General features: G+C 38.0%; 1 protein-coding gene across 3 annotated transcripts in view; it reads right to left on the reverse strand.

Annotated features, from left to right (window-relative positions):
• ANO3 (anoctamin 3) overlaps positions 1-14,843 on the reverse strand; it is a 286,084-nt gene that overhangs the window by 97,547 nt on the left and 173,694 nt on the right. The gene's annotated exons all lie outside the window — the stretch shown is intronic.

Below are 14,843 nucleotides of genomic sequence, written 5' to 3' on the forward strand. Positions count from 1 at the left end.
GGTAGTCTTCTAAGAGATGGGGTTTTACCAGTATCTTGCCCAAGATCACTGAAGTGCCAGGACTTAAGTCCTATTCGGACTCCAGGTCCATGCTCTTAGCTGTTGTAGATGTTGGCCTTCTTGCTTCACACTCTCTATTAAACTACTTGAACTTCTGCACCAACTCTCTTTCCATTTTTCCCATAAAGGTATTCTTCAGATTCAAAAAACTTCCTGACATTTAGAGAGCTATCTGATAATTTTTACTTAAGTCCAGAAACAGAACTTCACCAACTCCTACAGAAGCCTTCCCTCGTAATTGTGATGCACTCCCATCCCCCTCCACCGAGGTAACCAGGATCCTACCGTGCGCGGCACCACTTTCCGAGCTTCTTAGTTTTATCACCAAAAGTTACATCTTTAAACACTATATTTAGTTCTACTAAACTTTATGTAATGCAAACATAAAATGACCAGTATTTTGTGTCTGGCTGCTTTCATGTAATATTATGAGCATGAATCCACTCTTAAATTTTATGTATTTGTAGGTCATTTTTTTGTTGTTTTATCATAGGAGTACAACAAAACTTATTTATGCTGTCCACTAATTGTGTTAGATATTTGGGCTATTTCCAGTATTGGCTATTACAACTAAAGCTCTAATAAACATGTATGTGTGTATCTTACAATATACATGTGCATCCATTTGTATCAAGTCTGTAACCTAGGAGAAACATTGCTGATTCACAGGAAATGCTAACTTTCAACTTCAGTAGGTAATGACAAGCATTCTGAATCAACTTAAATCTCTACCAGTAGTACTGAAGTGTCCCCTGCTCCATAACTTTTTCAGTCTTTTTTAAAATTGTTTTTAGCTATTTTGGTGAAGTAGTGCTTAGTCATAATTCACTGGTGTTTAATCTGCATTTCCATGATTCCCAATGCCTCTTCATATTATTTGTCTATAAATATTCTAGATAAGTCCTTTGACATTCATGTGTTCATTTTCAGATGTCTGTTTGTGGCTGAACTCTATACAATTATATGGCATTTTGAAATACACAGAAATCCTTAATTTTAATGCAGTCAGATTTGTTTTTTCCCCATTGTCTGTAGTTTTGTTTCTGTTTAAAACAAATTTCCCTATTCCTAGGTCATTAAAATTTCTCCTCCATTAACTTCTAGAAGATTTATTGCTCGTCCTTTCACATTTAGATCCAAAGTCTACTGGAATTGGTTTCGTTGCATAAAATGTGTGACAGGGGTCACGTTTTAACTATTTCCTTGTGCTTATCCAACTGCTCCCACACTCTGTAGCAAAAGATCTGATTCCCCACTGCTGCGATCAATCTTCCTTTGACCTAAATCTAATTTCTATACATGATGATATTGAAAATTACAAAAATGTTTCCTATTAAAATACATTTGTGGAATGTTCATAGTTCATTCACTAACTCTCTGAGTATTGTGATTCTATTAGCTATTAAAATAAAACTATAAAAAATACTCATCTGTGTATTTTGCAGTACACACATGTGCATGCATTTCTACCAGGTATGTGACTAAGAGAAAAAAGTTAATGATTCACAGAAAATGCTTATTTTCCTCTTTAGTAGTAAGTCAGTCTTGACTTACAGAGTAGATCTTGCTGTGTACAGGGCCTGAGCCAAATTCTGGCGTCTTATTTCACGGAACATGGCTCTGTGCAGATGGAAACTTATTGATTACTGATTCCTGGTCTATGCTTTAAGTAAATGACTTATTTTGTCACAGTATATGGCATGAGAAACTGCGCACTTCCCCAATACATGTATGCCTCGGGTGCTGCCGGTGTCTGCTCCCACACACAATACTCCTTTTACCAAAATTTAGGTATTCAGAATGCAACTAATTATTGCCATGCCAGCTTGCTAGATATCTCTGCTTCTGTCGGGATTTAGAGAGAGAGAGGCACAGGTGAGGCAGGGAGGAGGAGCAGGGCATGACTCTGGCATGCACAGGAGACGCTCCTACTGAGGAGCAGAGTGAATGGATGCTTATTTTCCTTGACTCTGAGGCCCAGCAGCCCAATAATGAAGACCAACAACTGTCCACATACGTAAGCCTCTCCTTTGTAATTTTGGTGGTGATCACACTGGTCTCAGCTGATAAGGCCAAGTATCTGTGATCCAGGCTTGTGTTTTATTAATCTTATAGTACCAGATCTGCAAATCAAAAAATTCTTTTCTATTAGTTTCCAGTGATGGTGTTTGTTTTTGTGTTTCTGTAGCTCCTTTTGACAATCTTTAAGGGCAAGTTAGGAGATGGCAGCCTAGACACTCTTAGTCCGATGCCATGTTTTACCCAGAAGTTCTAGCTTTACTTCCTCAATTAGAGAAAAATCCAAACAGCCCCGGTATGTAACTATAATTTTTTTTCAGAGTTAAAACCCTTCCTCAAAATAGCTCTTGCTATTATAAAGGGAAGAAAAAGGGTTTTAAGTGTTTTTATTTCAGACAAATGAGAAGGTTTTGTCAAGAAAATCACATAGATACAACAGCAAAACCGACCCTTTTTAAAAACAAATGAACGGGAAGCGCACCATGTACTGTGGATCAGAAGAAAGTCCACGCTTGGGTGGAAATTTAGTAACTGCTGCTGAATTAATTAAATTGTGAGTGTTTGTTTTCTCAGAGAAGTTTTTCATTTTAAAACAGTACTTATAAGAGAAGATTTTTTTATTTTCTAAGTGTTCTGCAGAATAACAAAATATATTAATACATATATATATATTTTAGTGTATCTAGCTTAACTTAAAATATGCCAGAAATGTAGTTACTATGCAAATCATATTTAATTATGAGCCTGAGGCATACAATATATGACCTTAGTGCTATACAGGTGTGGCCTTCACTGCTGATACCAACCTGGCTGGTTTTGTTGCCTCCTTCACTGAGCATCACCCTTACACGTCCTCTCTAAGTTGGTAACCCTGGAGTTCTCTTACCCTAGAGCACAATCTGTAAGTGATTATCTTCCAGCTCCTATTACAACCTGGCAGAGAAAAACTGCTATTTAAGAAAATAATAAAATAATGTTGAAAGAAATAATAATGCTAACATAAGCTAAGCAGAAACCAAGTACTTTTCAACATACATTGCATATATTAACACGCATCATACTCATAAAAGCATAGAGAAATGCCATTTCTCCCATTTCACTGATACTGAAGCTGAGGCCAACTTTAAAATAGATAGAAAGGTCTTTATATTCTCTACATTTTCAACTACTGCTGAGATATAACACCAAAGGGCGCTGGGAAGCAGAATACATTTTATACTGCTCTTACGGCTACCACCAAAGTTGCTACTTGTGGAAGTATAAAATCTTTAATAAAATTTTTACAATTTCTATAAGGATGACTCATTTGATGAATTGCCTTTCTAACCTAGTACCACTAGCTACTGATATATATTATACATTATATATAATAATAATTGAATGATTCAATAGTCACAACTATAGCTAACATTATAGAAAATATGCTAAGCATTTAGCCAATTATATATATCAGCTAATTTAATGTTTACAGGAACCTAATATGGCAGTTCTATCATTAGCCCAGTTACTTATATAAGACAACAGTGTCCAAGTTCAGGGAGCCAGCTGAGATGGGGAGGGTGAATTAGAATCTAGGGAGGCTGATCTGAGCACGGCTCCTGAGCACTGTGTTTTGTAGTGCCCTCGTGCTCAGTGAGAGACCATTACTATTTTCACTTTACTCTCTGTGCCCCTGACCCTTGTTCTGTGTTATTGTGCGTATTTCGTAAGTGCGGCATGCAATTCAATCCATTTACAATTAATAAGGTACTGATTTCCCGATCTCCCAGAGGCAGCTTGTGACATCTTCACAAGTCCCCCACGTATTCTGCTTACTATTTAGGAGGCAATAGTGCCACACTGACTTTGAAAAATAAAAATGTTTTCAGATTCACAAAACAGTACATCACAAAAGAAGCCCATCAGTGCCTTGTCAGAGCAGGCTCCCTCGGAGGCCCAGCAGGGTAAGGTGGACACAGGCTTGGGGCATAGAAGAGAGTGCAGTTGCTGACTGATTGTTCTTTCAGGGGCACAACAAGGTGGGCCGAAAGCAGAATTCCAAAACCAGACAAAAAGCATCTTCTCCGGTGGTAGCCTAAGAGCAACCTGCCCCACCCGGGATCTCCACAGTGATTTGCTTCATCCTGCTCTCACTCGTTACTCGGTGGACGTGCAAGCTCCGTGGCTCTGTGCAACCCCAGATTAAGGAACGAGGTTTTGAAGAAGCAGGGCTGTGCCTGGCCTCTCCCACTGCTTATGCTTTTTGGGAATGAATGCACAGGAGGAAACAAACCAATACCTCCTCCCTTGACCCAGAGGCAGGTGCAAAAGGATTCTGCCGCCTCACCTGCCCCGCAGGATATGTAATTTATGAGGCAAAACTGTTTGCTCCCAGGCGTAGCTTCAAAATAGCATATAGGGAAACAAAGCAATAACAGAGCGCCAGAGGCCTTCCAGACCTCATGGCAACCTCGACCTCCATCTAGTTCTTGAGTTTCACTCTCTCAGGAAGAAGGCTTTTAGAGGAGTTAGAGACACTTGGGAACGAGTAGAACTTAAGATGCCTGTTCTTCTTATTGCTTTATAACTTCACAGCATTCAGACTTTCACAGCCTTAAAAAAATCATATTAAAATTTTAAGCGCTTTAAAAATGACTGAGCTGCCAAGTGAAAGAAGCCAGTCTAAATACCAGGAGGCACGAATCATTTAGGCCATCCTAGAGTCTGCCTGTCATGGAAAGGTTCATGAATTATGTAAAATCAAAGAACTGGTTTAAAAGATTAACAAGTTGATTTAGGAAAGGGATCTCATGGAATACTGTAGGAGGAAAGGAAGACTTATGGTCTCATTCACTAAAATCCTCACTAGAACTACTGGGGGATTACTTACCTGTTTGGAAAATGTCAGAACAGAGGAAATAAGAAAGAAAAAAAGAAGGAAATGAAGGGACCTGGGGTTTTTTGGTTGTTTTTTTGTTTTTGCTTTTACTCCTGCTTCTATCCGGGCTGAAGTGTCTTCAGACAACAAAGTTGTCCTCCCCGTTGTTCAATTTCCCTGTCATGAAGCAGTGTGGGCGCTACTGCAAGTAAAGGCCCCTGTCGCTCTGGCATTCCATGATGCTCTTCTTTTCCCCAAGTGTTTCTCCAGAGGCTGTTTTCTAAGATCTTTCAAATCATTCAACTAAACCTGGCTAGGGTTTTTATTTCTGTAAAGAATGATGCTCGCATAAATATCTGGCAGCTGAATTCACTCTCTAATGTACTCCAAAGGTCTTTTCAGGGAAAACTGGAAGCGACAATTGAGATCTGCTTTACTCCTACCTGAGTAAGCACCTTTAACATCATGAAGGAGAAAATAGGGGACAAGGGCTTCTCTTATTCCAAAATAAAAGGCAGTCTCTGCTCTAATTCAATGTTATCAAATTTCACATATCACCTGGAATAGGAAGCACATACTTTGGCTTGTGGCACTCTTTTATGACCACTTAAATAAAGCCTGGAGGGGAAAATACACAGATGGAAAATCTCCCTGGTAAAATTTAGGATGAAGTGTGAGAGGCGGAGCACAAAAGCAAAATCAGGGCTGTGAGTCCCGCAACATGGCAACAGCATCCCAACCCTCTTGCCACGAAACACCTAGAAACGGCTGATCAAATAAAACTCACGTATTTTGAAATTCACAGAGAAATTATCAGGAAGGCATGCGGAATTCTGGTTGCCAGGTATGTAAAAAGAGGTAGAAAACCAGAAAACATGCAGGCGAGTTGATAGTGTGGCTGCTGTGGATAGAACTAAAAATAAAAAATCAGAAACCAAAAATAAGAGTAGTGAAAACATATTTATAAATTAAAAAATAAGACATAATAAGTAATAAGCCAAAGAAATAAAATTCAATGAAAACTAGAAAATATTGAAAGCTAAAATATGGTCTCTTTACTAAATTATGCTGTTCAGATGACTAGATATACATACATAAATTTGTGTGACTCCTTTGGACTTCATTCAAACATCAATTCTAGTCCAGTAATAAACATATACATCTATGGTCAACTGACCTTCAACAAGAGTGCTAAGGAAATTCAATTAGAAAAATGGTCTTTTCAAAAATATGATGCACAACTGTACATATATTCATGTGCAAAAGAAGTTGGATCCCTACTTAAACCACACACCACAACTTAGTCAAAGTGAATCATGGATCTAAATGTAACAGAAAAAAAATACAAAATTATTAAACTATAACATTTTAAGTAAGTTTTTCAGACCCTGGGTTAGGTAATGATTTCAGATACAAAACTAGTAACACAAGTAACAACAACCCCCCCCCAAAAGATAACCAGGACTATATAAAAATTAAAACATGTTTGTGTTTCAAAAAAGTACCATCCATAAAGTGAAAAGGCAAATCACAGAATGAAAAATCAATACTTAAAAACCACATATCTGATTAGGGACTCTATCCACAATATACAAATAATAGAAACACAAATAGCTCAGTTAAAAATAAGTAAAGGTTTGAACCGAGATTTCTTCAAAAGGACAAACAAGTGACCAACAAGCCCATTCAAAGTTTCTCCAAATAGTGGAAACTATTAGGGAGGCAACATTTCTCACCCACTGTGGTGGGTAGAATCAGAAAGACAACACTAAGTGAGCACCGGCATGGGTGTGGACACTGGAACACTCATACGTTGCTAGTGGAGCTGTAAAATGGTGCCGAAGCTTTGTAAACAGTTTGGCGATGACTCATGAGGTTAAGTATAGAGTTACCATATCATCAATTTAACACTTGGGTGTATAAAGAAAATAACTGATGGTATTTATTGCCAACCATAAAATTTGAAAATGATGTCAGCAAGAGGGCCACATAGGAGTTTCCAGAGTATACACTCAGGAAAAATGAAAAGCCGTATACATGGAAAAACTTGGAAATGAACATTCATAATGGCATTATTCATAATAGTAAAAAAAAATGGAACAATACAATGTCTATCCTATGGACACATAAATAAGATGTAGTACATCCATGCAACAGAACATTAGTTGACCTTAAAAAGTAATTAGGGATGAGGTGGCTGAGTGGTTAAGGCGATGGAGAGCTGAAAAGTAATGACATATCCACAGATACTACAATATAGATGAACCCTGAAAATACAGTAAATGAAAGAATCTAGTGGCCAAAGATCTTACATAATTCATTTATACTAGATTCAATAATAGGCAAATATAAGAGACAGAATATAGACTAATTATATTTCAGGGCTGGAGGAGGGGTGGGTGGAATAGAAATTAACTAGGGGTAGAAGAAATTGATAATGGGTACAGGGCTTCATTTTGGGGAGACAAAATGTTTTAAAATCATATTGTGTTAAAGGCTGCATAACTTTGTGCAAACTGAAAACATATTGCATTGTAAACTTTAAATGGGTGATTAATTATATGGTATGTGGATTTTATCTCAGTAAAGCTCTAAAAAGCAATAAGAAATTAAAATTATTAATTGTGAAATGCACAAAATATTGCTCCTAGAAACTAACATAACTCAGAGTAGATGAATAGTTCTTTTTGTTATTTTTAAATTTTTTATTGGTGTTAAATTACAGTTGTCCCCATTTCCCCCCTATTACTCTCCCCTGCCTTACCCAATCCCTACTTTCTACTTTTATTCCTCCCCTACCCCCGTCTTTGTCCATGAGTCCTTTATACATGTTCCTTCTCTTGACCCTTCTCCTTCTTTCCTCCATTATCCCCCTCCTCCCTCCCTTCTGATCGTAGGTGAATAGTTCTTAAACAGATCACAAGAAGAAAAACATGGATAAATTTGCCTACAATCCATGTAAAAGCATCTGTTCATCACAGGAATACTCATTATTATAAATATCACATTCATCCTATAAAGTTGATATAATTTAAAGTAAAATCTCGAAGGAGTTTTGTGTGTATGTGTGTAACTTAACAAGCTAATTCTATATTTATATAAAAGATAAAAGTGTTTCCATAGGAAAAATTCTGAAAAAACTATGTAAGTGGGTTTATGATGCGGACGCAGGCCGGCAGGGTCCTTGTGTTGTGGCTGCAGTGGACAAGCTCGCACAGACTATAGAAGTCCTGTGGAGAAAAGGGACGGCAGGACCACTCTCTAAGTGAGAGAGAGGGCCCCGACCCTTGCCTGCACAGGCTTTTATTGTTTTTCTGGGCACATTACGTTGAGGATGGTCGTCATTTACTATGCACAGGTTCGCTTTGGGTGGTTACCTTTCACAGAAAACAAAGGAGAAGATGTTGCTAATTACATCAAAGAAGAAGGATATTTGCGTATGTAAAGAGAAAAGTGGTTGAACTGGTTACACTCCATACTTGAGAGGTTTAGCTCATATTTTAGGAATTTACTTTAAAAATATGCAGTAAGCACTTGCTGCCTCAATTCAGGGTGGGGGAGTTTTAGCAAAAGCAAACCTCAGAGCGGAGTAGGGAGAATGCAGGCCTGATTCCCCTCGGGAGAGCCTATCCATAGGAGTGGATCCTGTGTGCCAGACCTCACTTCCCAGTGGCCTTTCTGAGTGGGAGCTGGGCTACATTTCCCAGTGCCATACAGAATGGTCCCCTATATTCTTATCCTTTAAAACACCAATATTTATTATAATTGTATAGCAATTGAGGCAGCAAGGTATTCATCCAGGAATAGACAATATGAGAAACAAGAGAGATCCCAGGAAAAGACCCACATGTATGACACTGAGGTGGAATTACAAATCCATGTACTGTTCATGAATAGGGCGCACTGTTCAGTTAGTGGTGCTAAGAAAGTCAGATATTTCCATGGAAAAAATAGACACAATACATAAAAAAGAAAAAATAATGATTAATATGAAAAGAAAAAATTTTAAGATTTTAGAATAAAATATACAAGGCTATTTTTATGACTTTGGTAGAAAAGTAGTTCTGTTTATGTGTTTGTTCTTAACAAGAAAAAAAACACCACCAGTAATGCAAGTAAAAGTGGTAAATATGACTACACTCAAATACAACTTCTGTACAAGAAGGTATTCTTTAAAAAGAAGCTTTAACAAGAAGATAATTGTCATAAATACAAATAATAAATGATTAGTCCCCAGAATATATAAATAACTCCTCTTAATCAATAAAGCAAATAATGTAATAGAAAAAATGTGATGGTATTAATAGACCTTTAACAAATGAGTAAACACTGTTGCATTATCTGGAACAGAAGAGGATTGGAAACAAAACTCCACACCGACGAGAGGGTGAGTAACTGTGGAGATACATTCAATGCCATTTGTTTTGGAGTCACGCAATGGAGCATGATGTCTCTGCTTAGGTAGCCATCCCTCAAAGAGTTGTTTAACCTTTTAAATAGCAATAGAAAATACATCAGATATTCTTCATAGTTTAAAAACCTGCAAAAACATGCTCCCTATTATTTAAGGATATATCATACGTAGTAAGTGTATAAAAATATTAGTAAGAAAACTAATCAACAAAATCAGAACAGTGGGTAATTCTGCTGAGTCAAAGAGGAAAAAGATCAGAGAGTATTTACAAGAGTCTTCAATTTTATTTGTGATAATTTATTTTGAAACAATTATGGCAAGCCATTCAGACCTAGTAAATGTCAGTGTTGCACATAGCTTGTTACAGCTAATATAGTCTAATAATACAGTTTTCAATTTGCCCAAAATATTCATAATAACAAGAATTTAAAGATCAACATTGCTGTTCACCTTTGCAATCAACAATCTGGGACTGTATATTTGCTCAGCAGTTAAAATCTGACTCACAACTTAAGCCTCAGTTTCCTCACCCATGTAATGGGGGCAATAACAACTTCACATGAGCACTTTAAGAATGAAATGAGTTAAACACTGAAACATTAAGTGGCACACACACTGTAGTTATTGCAGTCAAAGACCTTTAAACAGTCAAACTCCAGTTTCAGTCATGGCCACCCAACCGTACACTGCCTTCAGTCAAGTCTACTTGTACCTAAGTCCTCATTAAAAAATATGAAATATGGTAAAATAAGCTCATCAGAGCTATTAACCTGGACATATTACATCACTGGTGACTGAAAAAGGATTCTGTGAGGTCTAAGGGGCATCTTTAGGAACAAATGCCACCTGTGGAAGAGAGGTGAACACCGTCAAGCTCCACGTCAGCCACGTAAGACCACTGTTTACGTAAACTCTCCTTAAACCCAGCCTGAAGTTATTCTGCACTTCCGCTGTGTTCAGTTGGAAATACAAGGAAAATATGCTTAAGAACTTACTGAAAGTTTGAAAATAACAATTTTTAGACTAGAAGATAAGTTTTTAAATGCAGAACAAAATGAAATGACAATTTTATTGTAAAGGAGTTTGAGACAATGAGCTTTGTACAGACTTTGAGAAAGTAAGACTGCTTGAAGGCCATGTCAGGTACCTGTAACATCAGTGCAGGGACTTGCAGCCTCACCCCAGGAATGCCACACTCTCTTCCCCAGAGCTCTCAGAACAAAACAAGAGTGTTCATTGTAAAGGGGCACACGATGATTTCCCACATGTGTTTAAGAAACCAATTTAAAATACTGGTACTCTCACAAATCCAATGACTACATTCGTAAAAAACGAAGTGCTATTTCTAGTTATTCAGGTCAATCTTTCCCATGAACGATCAAGAATTATGCAAAGCAAAATCTTAAAAATTATCAAAGAATTCACAAGATAGTGAAGACCAAGGAAGAAATAAAAAATGGACAGATAAGCTGCATTCCTGAGCACTTAGGTAGCTTTTACCCACAAGGGCATGCACACAGCCTGTAAATGTAGGCCTTCCATTAGCACTTTCCTGGGGGTGGGGCGCCAGGAGTGAGCCCAACAGCCCAGTCCACCCAAGATATTTATAGGATAACTCAGTAGTAAGAGTACTTGAAGAGTAGTAGAGTGCTTTGGCTCTAGCTTCAATAACATGAATGGCAGGTAGATGCCTAAAAAGAAGAGGAAGTTCAGCACTGACAGCTCAAATTCTCCCAGGGCAGGTTGAATGCATCTGCACTTTTGCAAATGCAAATAAAAATGTCAGGTCAAAACTACAGAACAGGGAAAAATATCTCTGAAACACAGGAATGGCCCAGAACATTACTCTGGCCAAAGGCTACTTTTTCACTTGAATATTTAACTTCAATTGGCAGACCCTCAGATTACAGTGTCAATGTTTCTGGTACTGGATAGCTTCTCAGTATCATCATTTATGTCCTTGACCATACGTGGAAATTTGTGTAATTCACATGTGATCCAAGGCAAACTGTCTTAAACTCTTAGGTGTTTACCATCAATCACATACTCCATGAAAGCAGAGAATAAAGTCTCCCATAACCTTCACATCAAGATGGATTTGATCTGATGAGAAATGTACCGGCTCCTGCAGAAAAGAGGAGCCCTAGGCTGTGTTCCTTACAGCTGTGGAAAATGTTCGTGAACCAGCAGGCCTCTGTTCCTCTCCCTTCTCCCTGAAAGCTCTATCAATAAGACAAGAAACTCCTGAGATCAAACAAGAGGAAGAATGATTATCAAACAACTATTTTTGCTAAAATCATAAAGCAGAGGCCCGTATCACATTGGCTACAAATAATCTCCTCATCAAAAAAATGTAACAGGTCATGTTGGAAACTTTGGAAAGTTGGCACTGAATATACAATGAAGTATTAATGTCTGTCTGGCCAGAAATTTAGTTTTTTCCAGTTCCGGAATCACTCTTGTTAAAAGTTAGATGCTTCATGAAGAGAAAAAGAGAAAGATGAACTCGATGAGATCCCCATGGGTGTCATTCAAGATTATGGCCCTGGCTATTCGTATTGTATAGGCTTCTCCAGTGGTGATTGTTTAATTTCTTAAACTGCAGAAGGGTGGGTCAAGACAAAACCAGTGGTTTTTAATCCTGTTTTGGTAATAGGCAATATTCCAAGAAAAAAAACCATACACACATATCAATATAACTACGCTCACAATTTCAGAGAGTTCATGGACCCCCCTGGAGCTCCATGTGAGCCTTGCAGAGGTCCCGGACACCAGGCTAGGGACTTCTGGGTCAGACAGCTGCAGAATCCTCCCAGTTCTAAGAACACCCACCTCTGTACCTAAGCTCCCTTTGGCAAGTCTTCTCAGAAAGGGGTTGCACCTCTTACTGCAAACACTCTAGACCCTGTGCAAGCCCCACAGCTAAACTAACAGTGTAGCCATTTGAATTTATAAGAAAAAGGGGCATTAGTGAAGGTCACTGACATCTGCATGTCACCTATTAATCTTTCCTTTTTGGAAACTATGAACAACCAGCACACAAGACCTCACGTTAGAAACCGAGTTAAGTAGGGGCATGCAAATTTCTTTAATTTTGTGGAGACAACATGGCTTGTAGGTGGGGCACCAGAGTTAATGAGCTACTTCTGCTTCTTATCTTGTGTTACAAATACTTCATGTTTCAACATCTTTATTTATAAAGTGGTAATAATAGGCCCATTTACTTCCTCTCAAAAATTGTGAAGATGGTGGCTGGTGTGTTTAAAATACCTGGCGTAAGTGCCAGACTTCTTAAGTGCTAGATGAATGACAACTGTCATCTGGGAAGTGACTAGACAGGGTACAATATGGTATTGTTTCTCAAATTTTATGTATATGTATATTGCCACAGCCATAGAACACGTATTTTATTTTTTATTGCATTTTTCCTTTAAAAAATAGCCTTTGCCAAAATAATGTTAACCTAAATAGAATCTGTGAAGGATGGTTATTTTTTCTAACACACATTAAAATGAGTTCATTAAAATTTTTTTCAATTGTTACTGTGTAGCTTAAAAAATACTTTGAAAGCTATGCTTTGTCAAACATGTGGCTCTAACATGCCATTAAACCTTACTTCAAATTAAGCCTAATTTGGGTTTACCGTCCCTGGCCTGGTGTAAGACTTGAGACAAGGGGGCAGGACTTTTGATGTTGGCAAGAGAAGAGGAAAGGACCTGAGGAGGCCAGGTGGCAGTGCCTTGGGCATTTGACGTCAGCCAGTGAGTTACAGTCCCTGAGGGCTGTGAGCAAAGGAGGCCAGGAGGTGGCACAGAAGCCATAGGCACTTTAAAGAGAGACATTAGTGATCTCAAGTCCACAGCTCGACCAGCCTGTGTCATTCTCAGCAAGTAAAATGCTTTATTTAATGGTTACACTATTTTGAAGCTGGCAAAACAGTAATAGATAATTCATCACTTAAAGAAGTAGAACTAAAACCAAAATGTAGGTGTGGTCGGGACATTAGCTTTGAAAGGCAGAAAAATTGGCTCTGCTGATTTACTGAGGCAAATCATTTGTAATGCATCCCTGTTTAAAAGCAAAACACAAGGTTGTAATTCTGTGAAGGATCTGGAAGAGCACTAAATCACTGCTTATCTTTCAGCCAATATTGCCCTGAGCTGCCCAGAGCAGTCCTTATTCAGTGTCCCCCGGTATGGACAGTAAAAAAAATATGTCAGTAAACAGAAATGAAACAAATCACATCTCGTGAAAGCCAAATTAGTATATCTCAGTGGTACACACACACACACCTACTGTCCATTAGAGGCTACTGAGGTCTACTCACTGAGGAAACAGAGAGGCATCCATCACTCAACAAATCTCTTTTTGTTGTGCCCACTGCCCCAGATACTTGTTCAAGGGATGGCAGATAGAGAATGAACAGCAATTAAAAAATAAAATGAGTATTAAAGTCTTGTGTACCTCAGTTTGAATAAAATAATTTTAAGTCACCAAACAGTCCTAGCAAATTGGGTTGGGGTGTGCAGGGCCATGGCACCCACATTAAGTAGTGGTGAACTAGGAACACACAGCATTAGAGATGACTCTTAATAACACTATTCAACGTATGTTCAGATAATGCTGTTTTTCCACTAAAACCTCCCCTCTTGTCTGCCTGTTTTAAGACCGTAGCAAACATAGATGGCAGATTCCAAGGTCCAAGTTTGTCAAGAATAGTAGTTTCTCTAATCTTGTCCCTGACCCAGGATCTCTTTCCATTTTACAAATGGCTATTTTATGTTCATTGATGAAAAACATTTCAATTAAGTGTCAAGACATGCCAGTAGCCTCTGCTAAACTCCAAGATCTCATGTCAGGATGAGAAATCTTTTGAAGGCAGAATCCTGAATGCATTCTTGTTATCAAAGGAAGAACGGCTTACTAGGAAGGACTAAGATAATAAATTACATTTATAAACTCATAAACATTTTGAGCACTCTGGCAAGCATTTACAATTTTTGAAAATATCGTTTTCCAATGCACTGACACACACACACACACTCACACACTCACAATGCACAAACAGTCCAGAGGCCTATATTAAGGAGTCTTAAAAACATCTCACCACTTAATCCTCCATGTGATTTTTTAATAAATAAATTTCCTAAGTAACATGTTTTATTGATGCATGCATGTCATTTAAAAACAAACTAAGTATATTTTTAGACAATATAAGGAATAATACACAAGGAACTTCATTTGCATATATGAACTTTCCTTATATACAGATAATTTCCCAGTAGGAAGTTTTCTTAGATACCCATATAAACTCTCTGTATTCAACTTACTTCTCAGTGCCTTGGCTGCTGCACATACGTGATCTAGTCCAGACTCTGTATTTTTGCTTATTCTGTTCCTCCAGTTGTCCCAACCCTTCCTCTGCTCTTAATGATAGCATTTTTCACCTCTCCCATTTTTCCCAACTCTGCTTTTGTTTTCCCAAGAATGCAT

This window comes from Desmodus rotundus, chromosome 5 (genome assembly GCF_022682495.2).
Source record: "Desmodus rotundus isolate HL8 chromosome 5, HLdesRot8A.1, whole genome shotgun sequence".
Classification (NCBI taxonomy): domain Eukaryota; kingdom Metazoa; phylum Chordata; class Mammalia; order Chiroptera; family Phyllostomidae; genus Desmodus; species Desmodus rotundus.